Here is a 13,553-nt window from a genome sequence, read left to right on the forward strand (position 1 = left end):
CATTTATAGAAAGTGCCATTTCCACAAATAACCCTGCTGCTCCGAGTGGGCCAATTTTTGTATCAACAACATTCAGCAGAGCACAGGAGCGGCGACTTCTGGCAGGACTGAACATCTAACCCATTATCTTACTAGCAGGACAGTAATCAATGCCAGTTTTGAGACGTGAGTGTCACTGAAGCTCGAGGAGGGGGAAAAAAAGGAGCTGTCATCTACCAATAGAAGAATATAACCTAACAGCAGCAGCAGTGTTATGTGAGGTAACTGTTCCAAAAGTGATCCTAATCCTGGTGAAGCGGCGCCACTAAAGCTTCTAACTAGCGATATAAATCTGAATCTATGAGTGACATGCCAGCCAACTCACAGCGGGGAAAAGAAACAAACCACCTATTTATAGCAGTTATGGAAATGAAATACAAAACAATATTGGAGGGGTGGAGGGGGGGAGAGAGGGAGAGAGAGAGAGAGAGAGAGAGAGAGAGAGAGAGAGAGAGAGAGAGAAAATTGCAATCCCCCTAATAAAAAGTGAAACAGGATAGCTTTGCAGTTTAATTCAAACCTTGCTTTAATGACAACAGTATTCATTTATGTGAAATAGGGTAGATAAAACCAGAGGATAATGGCATACTTATGGTCTGACCCAACCACATTAACACGCCACCCGAAATGTCGGCTTCTATGAAATGTAGCCATTTGAGTCGTTTGCTGGTGCAATGTGGTATTGATTGGGGCCAACCATGCGCGAACCTCATTGATTATTATCTGCTCATTAGCATATAGATTAGCTGGCAGCACGGGCAGAAAACACAAGCCTTGAGGAGAGGGGTAGGGGGGGAAGGAGGGGGTCCCGCACTTGGATGAGAGAGCTGTGCAGCAGAAGGGGTCAAAAAAAAGGAGGAAAAGGGTGAAGATGGGATGATTCAGTTTGATACGAGCTGCTCAAAGACCCCCACACTGTGATGTCATGAGATACAAGAGTAAACAGAGCGGTCGCAGTGAAGTCAGGCGTAAGGGGGGGGGTTAAAAAACAAACAAACCCCACCTTTTTGTTCAAAGGGCATTTCAAGCTTATTATCAATTTCAGGAACGCTGAAGCCTAACAAGCTCTTCAAGGGAGCAGCAGTATAAAAATAAATGATCTCGGCTCCGTTTGAGCTTTTTAGATTTCTACATCAAAGATGCTACCAGCTGATGCACTAAGAAAAAAAAACTTTCCTTGAAAACGAACTTCGACTCCAGTCATTAGGATCCATTTAAGAAGTTAGAAAAGAAACAAAAAATATCTAAAACATGAACAGCTTAACATTCAAATCCTTTATGACGGCCAATAATTTCTTCTCTCGAGGAGCGGACTACATTCAATGGATGTGTTTGTCTCTCTTTTTCTGCCTTCTGTTAATTTTGTGTTAGGGGTGTCTTTAAAAAGGAGACGAGGGTGACACAGATTTATCATTTTCTATGCACTGTGTATTCAGATTTGGTTGAAATTAGAGCTGCAACTAATGTTTACTTGCATTTCCAATTCATCTGCAAATTATTTACTCCATTTACTCTAATATGATTGATCATTTGGTCTGTAAAATGTTCCCAGATGAACCCAGGATGATTTTTTTTTATATCTCATTGTGTTTGACCAATAAGCCAAAACTCACATATATTCAATTTACTATTACAATACATTAAAAAAGAGACTAGCAGCAAATCTGGAAGAACTTAATGTTTGGAGTTATTGTTTAAAACTGATTTAAACAATGAGACCTTATTCAAAATAGTTGCTGGTTGACTGTCTGTGAATCTCTCTAATTGTTTCTGCTCTGGTTGATTTATTTATTTATTCTTTCCAAAATGCAGATACTGTAACTGGCAGATGTGTCAGTGTTTATTTAATGTGGTGATCCATGTAAGTCCTTGAAGGAATCTTAAAAGGAACTATTTATTATAATGAATAAAACAACAATAAGACCGACCATGTTTGTATGACCTTAGGATCGATTCAGAGCTATTTGATTATTCATTAACAGAAAATTATTCAATGACTACTTTTAATAACTGAATAATAGTTAAAAGTTATTTTTTTAATAATATTTAATAATAAATACTACTACTAATATTAATAATAGTCCTATCCACGTCTCAAATCTTTTACTATCAGAAAACGCGGCATGTCACCCACTTTCTGGTAGATATCTAATAGCTGACAGCGTCTGCTGCGTGAGTCTGAACAGCACACGTCAGCACCCTCTTCCTGCGCCTCACAGATCAGCATCTCCTCCGAGGGATGTTCGGTGATGCTGAGGTCATCCCCTGAGGCTGATGATGGTTGATGGGTCTTGTCCAAACACAGTAAAGCAGGGCATCGCCTTTGTGAGAGTGTGTAAGACAGATACCCCCCTCCACACGATCCCGAAGGCCAGATTGGTCGGGAGGCCGTAATTGAGCCATCTGACTCAGATGGACCTCGCCTTACGCAGCTGAGTAGACCAGCACAAAGACACTCTGGCTGCTTTCCAGGTTAAGTGTGCCGAGCTCTCGTGTGTGTGTGTGTGTGTGTGTGTGTGTGTGTGTGTGTGTGTGTGTGTGTGTGTGTGTGTGTGTGTGTGTGTGTGTGTGTGTGTGTGTGTGTGTGTGTGTGTGTGTGTGTGTGTGTGTGTGTGTGTGTGTCATTCCAGCACACGTGGCCTCTCGCTGTGATGATACAAAACACTTTCACTTGACGCTGCCCAGAGGACTGTGGTCTTTTACCGTTCAGCTTCATTTAGCGAGGGCCCCCAGCCTGTATCGGTGCAAGTCGCTCTGCAAGAATAACAACGATGCTAAAAATTGCCCGGACTGTTAATGACTCCCAAAATAAACACGGGAGAAGCAAACTGAAAAAAAAGCACAGAGTCACACTGTGAGAGGGGCTGACAGAAAAGTGACAGATTCTCACTCTAATCTATAAATATTACAGTCTAATAGTTCTGGCAAAGCTCGCTGATTAGCAACTCTCTTCAATTCAGATCTTCCTATCAGAGGGGCGGTCTCTGAGGCATCAATCTCAGTCGTCGCTCACACCACGAGAGAGAAGAAAAAAAAATAGGTCAGGTATGAGATGAGATGAGCTGCTTCGCTACTTTCATCAGAAACAAGCAGTTTAAATTTATATCAATGCCACAAGTGGACAAGCCAGTCATTAAAATTCCCACTAATCCAAAGGAGAGCTGAAAAGCCTCGGGGTCGCTGCAGTGCGGACACATAACTTTTAAGTGGCTTGGGGAACTTCATTGTGGTATGTGCAGGATAATAGGTCTTTATTACACTTTTATAGACTAATGACCCCAAAATGTTTGTAGCATAGAGTTATTTCATGAGGTTAAAAAAGCCTACACTCAATTTCTTCTCACCTGATGATGAGATGAGTTTTAAATTTGCTCATATATTATTTTTTATACCAAAATAAAAATGATGGTGGTATCCTCCTGGTACAAAAGGTTGGCCACTGCTTAGACCAGGGGTGTCAAACATACAGTCTGTGGGCTAGAACCAGCCCACCAAGGGGTTCAATTCGGTCCACTGGATAAAAATTGCAGAAAAGTCAATCCAATTTTTCGGCTGCGTCAGAGGTTTTTGGGGTTTTTTTCCACCCTGACCAGAAAAAACAATGAATACATACTGTGGTCGTATTTAAACCGTTCATATATTGAACATCAATCAGCAGCTTTGTGCAAAATAATCTGTGAAAGACTGAGACTGAATATTGTTGAAATTGCACTCATTTCTCAGAGTAACTATATGGTTTATTATAGTAAAATTATACATATCGTATCAGTGTTTCCCACAGACTTATGAGAGACTATATGTGGTTGGCCCTCAGTCAGACCATCCGGGGGGTCCGGGGGCACATTTTTAAGTCAAATGCATTATTCTGGTGCACTCTGAGAGCAAAATTAAGAGGTTACATATATATATATAGAAAAAACAATTTGCTCTTGACAATTTAGTGCTTTAGTAATTTAACTACTGGTTGTATAGGTTTGAATGGTGATGACACATATATTATTTGTAGGTTAATATGCAATGGTTTTACTGGTCTGGCCCACTTGAGATCAAATTGGGCTGCATGTGGCCCCTGAACTAAAATGAGTTCGACACCCCTGCATAGACTATTAACACAACAGTAGGGCTTCTAAAAAGATGATTTTCATCATTAGCAGTGTGTCAAAAGTCAAATCATTAAGACGACACTCGTAAGAATCTAAAAGTGATCAAATAAATTAATAAATTAATAAATAAATGTACTATGCAGTCAGTCACAGTCAGATGGGAATGTAAAAGGCTGAAGTTATATAGATAATCAGCAGCTGGCCAGTGGCCACATGTTTCATCCAATACATCGTACTGAAGTTAGTTTAAAGTTCATTATTGATCAGCTAGAGTCAGCTGACTGTCATCAATACAGCTGCTCTGTTCACATCAGAGACTCTGATCAGAGACTTATTTTACATCTTTTTTTCCTTTTTACTTTATTATTATTATCATTTTATAACTTTTATCTTCTTATCGATTTTATTCATCTGTTTCTTTTGTCTTTTAATCTCTTCTTAACCTAGTTTTAGTCCACCTTCATATCTTTTATGTCATTTTACTTTTCTGTTGTCTTTTTAATCTATTTTAACCTAGTTTTTTTTTTTTTTAATCTAACTTTTAATAAACCATTTCTCTTATTCTTTCTCATTTTACTTGTTTCATTATTTTATATATATTTATTTTACTTACTCACCTACTAAATTTTTTCTCGACATTTTATCATCCTTATTTTCTCTTGCATACACTGGTCTCAATTTTGGTTTTTTAATTTGTTCTTTATTGTTGTTCTCCCATCCTTTTTACTCCTTTTCTTTATGCTGTCACTTGTTCTGTCATATTATCAGCTTGTCAAACAACTGCAAAGCACTTTGAATTACACTAGCCTGTATGAAAGGTGTTGTATAAATAAAGTATGATTGCTTGATCACAGCACATAGCAACAGGTCTACCTCTGTCTGCTCTCCCTAAACATCCTGTGAATAAAGCACATGAAAGTAATATTTATATAGATGACGGAGCATTAGGGCCATCTCACATGTAAATGATCACATATCTTAACAAAACATAATAACGCAACTCTAACTCTTTGATGAAATAAACAAATCAGCCTTTTCATAAGATAAATAGCACAGAGCAAATCATTTGAATATCAAATCCCCACATTAGACCATGTCTGCGATAGGGATAGATGTGCATGTAATAAATCGTCCCTGGGCCCTGCCATCAAAGATTTAAAAGGAGTCCCTTTATTCTATAATAATAGTATACCATGCTTTAAAGCAAATAAAGCAATCATCCCACTGCAATTAACCTCAGCAGCCTTGAGAAATATCTATGAGCTTCTCCACTGTTTATTTCAGTGAAGATAAATAGTGGATAGGACACAGTGAACTAGCTAACCTCCAACTTTCTCAATGTTTTCTAACCCTTGTAGGTTTCGACTAGTCGTTGGTTTTATACACTGATACAAAGCACATAATTGTACATTAATTCATGAACCAAAGCTCCTCTATTTGGCTCTACGGAATGCACATTAAACAAGCACACAATAACTTCCAAACCAAGGCCTTTGCAAACTAAGTGAGTTAACAGCAACTCACTCTGTTCATTAACAATCAGACATTTTGAAGAACTGGATATATTTCAATAAAAACATTTTTTTAAAAGAACGTAGATGGAAACTGTGTTGACTTGCACTGATCTGCCAAGTGATACCGGCAATGCCAGGCAATGGACAGCATTATAACTCTGGTGTGAGAGCCGGTAGCTAGCGTGGTTTGTCTGGATCAAATGTGCATTTTTGGTCCGGTGCATTGCACTTCGACTTATTTAAATAGCTTCTAATGTACTGATCCAGCATCCAAGTGTGCTTTGTGCAAGTGACAGCAGCCTGGGAGTAAAATATGTTTGGGTAAACCCACTCGATCTGGATTTTATTTGCAGTTTTAAGGCTTTACACATCGTGTGATGTTTAGGGCAACCCATAGTGTAGTACTGAAAAGATTAATTAATCAGTCAATTGACAGAGAACTAAATAAGCTACTATTTTGATAATTAGGGTTTTTTTTCCAAACATAACTGCTCTCACATGCTTCTCAAATGTGAGTAATGTGGACTATTGGTTGCACAAAACAAGCATGTTGAATGTGTTGTATTGTGCTCTGGAAAATATCAGCCATTTCCCACTATTTTCTGACTTTTTATGGACCAAACGTGCAATCAGTAATGAAAACAATAGTTACGTGAACCTCTAGTGTGTACAGTCAATCACACACGACCACACAGTGTGGCTGAACACACACACACACACACACACACACACACACACACACACACACACACACACACACACACACACACAGTGAAGGGCAGACTAGCTATAACTGTGGTATTATTTTGACCACATCTGGGTCACTGTGAGGCCATGGGCACATAATTCCAGCGCCAGTGGAGGATTAGGGGCTATCCTCGTTACACTTGTCAAAATAACTCCTACTCTGTGTCAAAAGGTCATGACCTATGGGACCAAAGTCCCTCAGGAAAGCACCTGGCTAACTTTAGCCAACACTTTCAAGGGTGCCGAGTCCAATGCAAAACCTAGAAAAAGCTACAACCAAAAGAACAGACACTTATCGCTTGTGTGAACAGTTCATATAGACGTTTTTGCTCACACGCTAATGTTCATTCATAGTTAAATTCACCATAATAGCAGGTAGTGAATGCTGGTAAATCACCGACTAGCGTTAGTAGGTTGTTGTTTGTCACTATACTGCTGTTTTCATTAACTAAGTTAGGCCTGTAGAAGCTCTGCAGACTAAAGTTAGCCCCTAAACAAACACCAGCGTTAGCACACCAGCTAAAAAACTAATGCCTGCTGCTGTTTTCGGGGCCTGATTTAACACGTTAGCTAACATTAGTGCGACGTTCCGACACACACGGTGACTGACACTGGTGCCAAGCGTGTCACAGCGTGCCAAGAGAGGCAGTTTAGTCGTCCACATACCGTTGCCGTAAGCCGTGTAGACTCGCCTTCTCTTTTCTGGCCCTTCTCCCCTCGTTGTTTTTCCTGATATACTACACCATTTCTGCCTGTATCCGACAGAGCAGAGGAGTGCAGTGCAGACCAGAGCGGAGCAGGGGCGGGCCATAGCAACTCTTTTCATTTGCATTCCAAACTGACCACGTGGTGCGAATTCTAACCAATCAGCGCACAGTATGACATTAGACTCCACCCCCCTGCTCTTGTCTTTCGTTCCACGCGCCTGCTGTCAAGTTGCGACCGTTGTCTTGATCTCCATGGTAACAACAAGGACTACCTGCGCTGTATCCGGTCACGTCTAGATGGTAACCATAGTAAACTCTCGCGAGATTTGTATGACTATAATAATAATAACATTAACCCACACAACGTTTCAAGTGAGCAGGGTTGAGAAGGTTATTTTGGAAGTGTAATAGGTTACAGAGTACTAGTTACCCTGTTTAAAATGTAATAAGTGATGTAACTATTTCAATTACTTAATCAAAGTAATGTAACTTATTACATTTGATTACTTTTTTGATTACTTTTCTAATATTCTAACTGTTGCAGTAAGTGTTACAAAAAATCTTTTTCATGGTAACTGACATGATTTATAAGTGAGATCATTTGCTATATAGCAAGATTTATCACTCATTTGAAAATGTATTCATTAGTTCATGTAGATTTTGGAAAATAAAATAAAGATATTTTATGAAAAAAGTCAAAAGTCTGGCATTGGTTTAATTGGTACTGTGACACAATTTAGGCCCATGTGTATAAATGTGTAATATGCAGAAGTGAGATTATATGCATAATCGTGTGCAGTGTTCCTGGTAAATTCATAGTAAGGACAGCATCAGTCTAACAGCCAGACAAGAATAGTGACCACTGTATTCTCTCGCTCCATAGCTACAGTAAACAGTGGTTCAATCTGCGGCTCACCGACATCCCATTGATCCTCGATAGTGTTACGGGAGGACCAAAGCAACACTTTCAAAGATAATGTAACACCTTATTGTCCCCTTTGTAAACCATGCTATGCCATTGTACTTGTCTCCTTCAGGAGAGGTCAGAGGTCAGGATCAACACCACTGGAGCTGGTAGAGATTTGTTGAAGGGCACCTCTGCAGGTCAGATGTTTGCCAGCTTAAAGGCTTATTAACTTTCACTTGTAACTCTGAAGTATTTTCCCTGTAGGTTTTGAAAAATAATATACAATAAGATGAAATAAAATAAATAGATAAATGCTTACAGCAACCACTTGACATGTAATCAAAATAGAAATACAATGAGGTAGGTAAAAGAAACACATACAATTAAAGGCTAACTAAATAGAAATTTCAAATACAAACAATACATAGAATAAATAAAAATAGCACAGAGATTAAAAATATAACCATAACTATAAGAAGTTAGATAATAAGTTATTATCTATTAGTCTGTATAACAAGACTGGTGATTCCAAAGGTTAGCTTAATATGTCATAGCGGTATGAAAAACCATCTAAAGATGTGGGATGGGTAAATAAAACAAAATAAAGAGGTAAGGAATGCATGATACATTGCAAAACCTACATGTGAAGAAGTCATCGCTCAATAGTACATTCTTAAGGCCTTTTTGAGGTAGAATTGTGACTATATACAGTAAATATACTCTTGCTCACAGCCTTGAGCACTGCTATTGCATTACAGCAGTTTCACTAAGACACCACATTGACTCAAAAGTCCACTTCACTATGTTTTCAAAATAATCTTCCACTTTCAACAAGCTTTGAGAAAATAAATATTTAAATGGCTCTACAGACCTTTTCCTCAGTAAACATTTGAATAGTCACAGCAGGAAAAACACAGGTGGAACTAATAACATTAATGACTACTCCTTTCCGTTAAGGCAGGCCAATAAAACATTACCGAGTCAACATGCAAAATATTTCTTTGTGGTCACCCACACACATCTCATTTTGATGAATATCACAGCAACATGCATGACAAGGGGCTCTCTACAACTGGACTGCAGCCATTATTATATTAAAAATGTAGGAAAGGAATGTTTAGGTGACAACAAACAAGAAAAACATGTTTTCCAAATGCAACCAATTAAAGGCATAATCTGTGATGAATCATAATATGTTTCAAAAGCGAATAAAAGTCCCTCCACCAAAACTCATAACACAGAAATAGCATGTACTGTCACACTTTGAAAGGTCTTTCAAACAAACATTAGACAAATCAAATGCTCCATTGTGATGGAAGAAATGAGAAATTTGCATATGTAGAAAGATTTGCACCAAAACAGACCCATATTTTGAATTCTTACCATCTCATAAACACAAATAATGATGGCTTTCCATATACCTCAAACTTTAATAGTATAGTAGTGACTCAAATGTATTTTAGCAAATTAAAAAAATACACAGTGAACTTTCAAACTTAAAATCAGATGTCAGGGAATCTTAGATAAATACACCCCCTTAACATCAGATTAGATATATGTGTCTCTTTTTCGACATTTTTCTAGTTTTATCTCTTCAATTTCACCCATTTTGGAGTAAAAACTATATTGACACACCAAGATTAAAATTAATGTAGCTCCTGAATCTTAGTAACTATATGCATAAATAAGTTCTTGCCAGAAAGGAAGCTACTCAAAGTTTCTTGTGAAAGCATCAGAAAACAGTCGATGTGATACAGAAACAGAGCAAAGGGTCTTTGAAATCAGTCCCCCTAAAATAAAAATACTGGTATCTGCAAGTGTCTGCCTCCAGTTTGAAATATAAGCCCACAGCCTGACAACTCTCTACCATGTTTTGTTTTGTTTCAGGTTTTTTTCCATGAAAACCTCCAGGTGGATATTCCAAAAATGACAACCGGAGACGAGGTCACACAAGGTAACACAAGATCTTCCTGATAATGACAAATCTACAGGAAAAAAAGAGAGATAGGTACAATTAGCTAACTTGAGCTGACAGAGTTAATGAAGTTAAAATTATTCTCTCATTTTAGTTTAGGGTGGTTTTCTACAATGCACTAATCAGATCTCAATAATCTTCAAACTGTGCCAGACTAGTGTGTACAAGCTTTGAATCCATAATGCACATACAAATGGAAATGACCCAGCATGGTAATAAAATGGACAGCAATGAATTGCTAATGTTTCAGGGAGTTGCTATTGTGTTGCCTGTAATATGAGGAGGGAGTGCATTCATCTGCCTGCAAATACTGAATAATTTATCAGAATATGACTTATTCGGTTGGCTCCCTGAGTTAATTATGTGGTCTTTCATAGCTCCCTTGACACCTCACTCGTAGCATCAGGATGAACACAGTATCATTCCAGTAACTTTAATCCCTAGAGACACATTATGGTCTCACGGCCAGGCAGATTGTGCGATATTAATGCTGTACAGCAAAGGTAAACCTGAACTCGAACACAGCTCTGCTGGGCTGGAACATACCTTCAAACTGATGTTTACACAATATCATGGACCAAATGTAATGGTGTGTAGATAATGCATGAGAATCTTAATGGATTATTTATGTGGGCTCCCGTTCAGCTTGGTTGAGCCAACGTTTCTACTAAGTCAGGGATGGGGGTTTTCCTGTGTCCCATCAACCAAGTGTCCCTGTATTTGCACAGCGCTGCTTGTTGCTTTTAAACAGAACACAAAGAGCACAAAAGTAAAATGGATTCAGCGTAACATTGAATTTGAGCACTTAAGTGAAAATATTGTTTTTCTTGGTTGATGCTGCCAGCAACTTCTGACTATTTTTGGGGTTGGTGGTGGATGTTTTTTTTTATACACAAATGAATTCCCAAACCTCTCATTATTTGTTATTTTAAACCAAAACCACATACAAAGAGAAATGGTTTATTTGTTGAAATACTGCTGCTCGTCAATAAATCTCACAATGGATTCCGACCAAAGTACATTTCTGAATGTCTTTTTCCAAATGAACCCTCCAGAGTCCAACAAAACATGGGGAAGCAACTATGTGACTACACTTCAATATTTTGTTGCAATGAGCTTTAACAAACTTCCAGAAGATCATCTTCAAATGTGAAGATACAAAAATGTGCCTTTCTATAAATCTATTTATTTATCCTTTAAATTTCTTTGAATTCTGTTTTATTCTTTTTTTTATCTTGGATGATATGCTGAATGACAATAAAATTGAATCTTGAGTCTTGTATCTTGAATCTTATGCTGTATTACTTAATTAATATCTATGCCTTTATGAAATTATTGGAATTTCCTTTGTTGTTGAAATGTGTTATAGCCAATAAGCAAACTTGCCTTTCCTGAATATATGGAATAGTTCAGTCTATAAGTGGTATAGTTATGCAGCCTATCAAATTACTGTATTTATTTAAGCATTTATTTTCTAGGGAGGCAGTGGGATATTGAGGAAGTGATTTCTGTGACTACACAACAGTGCAGCCCCCTGCTGGTGGAATACTGTTTGATCAAGTAATTTTTGTTGATATATTTTTTAAGAAAGATTCTCAGTGAATGTGCACTGGAGGGTTCAAGTTCCCACACTTGTGTAAGTAGAGTAATGGACCACTACTGGCTCCAGATTAAAGTCACAATTCCTGCTTGTTGGTACTCATGTTAAACTCAGATTTAAGGTGAGCACAGAAAAAACGTTCACCTCTTCAGTAGATGAATGTGAAAACAGCCCTCTAGTGTCAAACTCAGCACATACATCACTGGAGAGGGGCTTTAACAAATCAGTCAGAGCTTCGCTGAATTGCTTAAGGTAAAGGTCAAAGGAAATGATCCTCAGTCAGACCCCATGATGGGCCAGCTCTTCCCTGAAACATGATAATGACTTCAAATACATAATAAATCAGCTGATGGGGGAAAAGGAAAAGGACTCTTTAAGGGAACAGTGGACTGTCTGTGAGTGAACAGAAATGGGTACAACCAGGATGCTAAAACCACTTTAATTCCTCTCTTTTTTATTTTGTTCTCCTTTAAAAAAAATCTTTGATAAATATTATTACACAAGATGGAGTTTTGCAACAGAGAGTGCTGCTGCAGTAAAAGGCCCCCATGACAGCAAGGTAAGAGACATTTTTTGCGTAATTTTCCCTTGCACTTGTTTAAAAGGAAGCTGTGTGGTTGTTTACAGGAAATAATATTTCCATCTTCCTTTGTTACACGTCAGACAGATTTAAGCAAAACGTTGGAGCTGGAGATGGTCTGATATTTTGGTGGTAAAAGAAATACTATACATACTACTCTTACACTGTTGGTTGGTAATGTGATGTTCATACTTGAGGACATAACTTGACCTTCATTTGGATAGTTCACTGTTCATATCGAACTCACTGCAACCATTACGTGCACATACTGCATTTGAAATTTAGTGTCATAATTTGTCACAGAAACCTTTGACCCCAATGTCTAGTCAGTAACTTCCACCTTTACTGATTTACTTTATATGTTTGTGTCTATTCAAACAGAGAAGTGAGACTTTGATGCCACTCCTCCAGAGCAGACTGATTGACCTTTCTGGTAATTCCTGTCTGTGTACACTGATGGTATGTACAGCATATCTTTCAAATAGTTATCCCCTATCCCCCTAAGTAACCACACTTCACTTGAAGACCATAATACAGACATATGAGAAATGTGGTCCTTAAGTTATTTGTTAGTTTAGGTTTACAACTGCACCACTGATCAGATGACCAACAGAGTGAGACATCAGCGCCTTTCATTGAGTCAAAATTAAGGCTGGGATTATCTGAAGTGACGTTACATTCATTTTCTGAAATGTGCCACACCTATAACAAATACAATAGACCTGGCTATGTCTGGTCTGTATGCTATACAGGTGAGGGGTGAATTATTTGCCACCTTTATTCATCCAGGAAAAGCCTGGCACGTATCATTCTCCCTTTCAGAAATTCCCCTCTCTATATGGGTCAGATATACTTTCAGCTGCAACTTGGCCAGTAATGTAAATCTCTCACTAAAGGGCAACACAGAAAACCTTTACTGATTTTACAACCTTTTGTCCCTTTTTTAGATTTTTTTTTTTAACCCCTCTAGCGTTAAATAAACTTTTCATTGCTGCTGTTTGTTGCTGTATCTAAATGATCAAATGCTGTTTAACTAAATTATCAAGACATTCAAGTAACACTTGATGCAATACTGTTGTGTTATTGCATTTATTTTCCACAAGGGGGTGCCATTATGTTACCAGTCTGCAAACATTATGAGCTCTAAGGCCAAGCTGTACACTCACTAGGACAAAAATGTACAGGGAAATGAAAATCCAAACAAGGAACCAAAGACGTCAGAAAAAAGAGAGATGTTCTTAGATGTGTAACAGACACTAAAGTATTCCATCACTCGTGATTAAGACTGATTTTCCAGATTATTTTTTAAGTTAAGCATAATCTTGTTGTCTTTAAAAAATATGAATAAATATAATGGAAATGTTTGTGTGAACAAGATGCA

The 13,553-nt window shown here is 38.0% G+C and overlaps 1 protein-coding gene across 1 annotated transcript in view; it reads right to left on the bottom strand.

The window, feature by feature from the left end:
- The window catches only part of phc2b (polyhomeotic homolog 2b (Drosophila)), a 39,661-nt gene extending 32,452 nt beyond the window's left edge, over positions 1–7,209 (bottom strand). The window contains exon 1 of the mRNA XM_062416178.1: positions 7,070–7,209. The gene's annotated coding sequence lies outside the window, so the exon portion shown is untranslated. The remainder of the gene's footprint in view (positions 1–7,069) is intronic.
- Positions 7,210–13,553: the final 6,344 nt, after the last annotated feature.

Source organism: Scomber scombrus, chromosome 3 (assembly GCF_963691925.1).
Source record: "Scomber scombrus chromosome 3, fScoSco1.1, whole genome shotgun sequence".
Taxonomy (NCBI): Eukaryota; Metazoa; Chordata; class Actinopteri; order Scombriformes; family Scombridae; genus Scomber; species Scomber scombrus.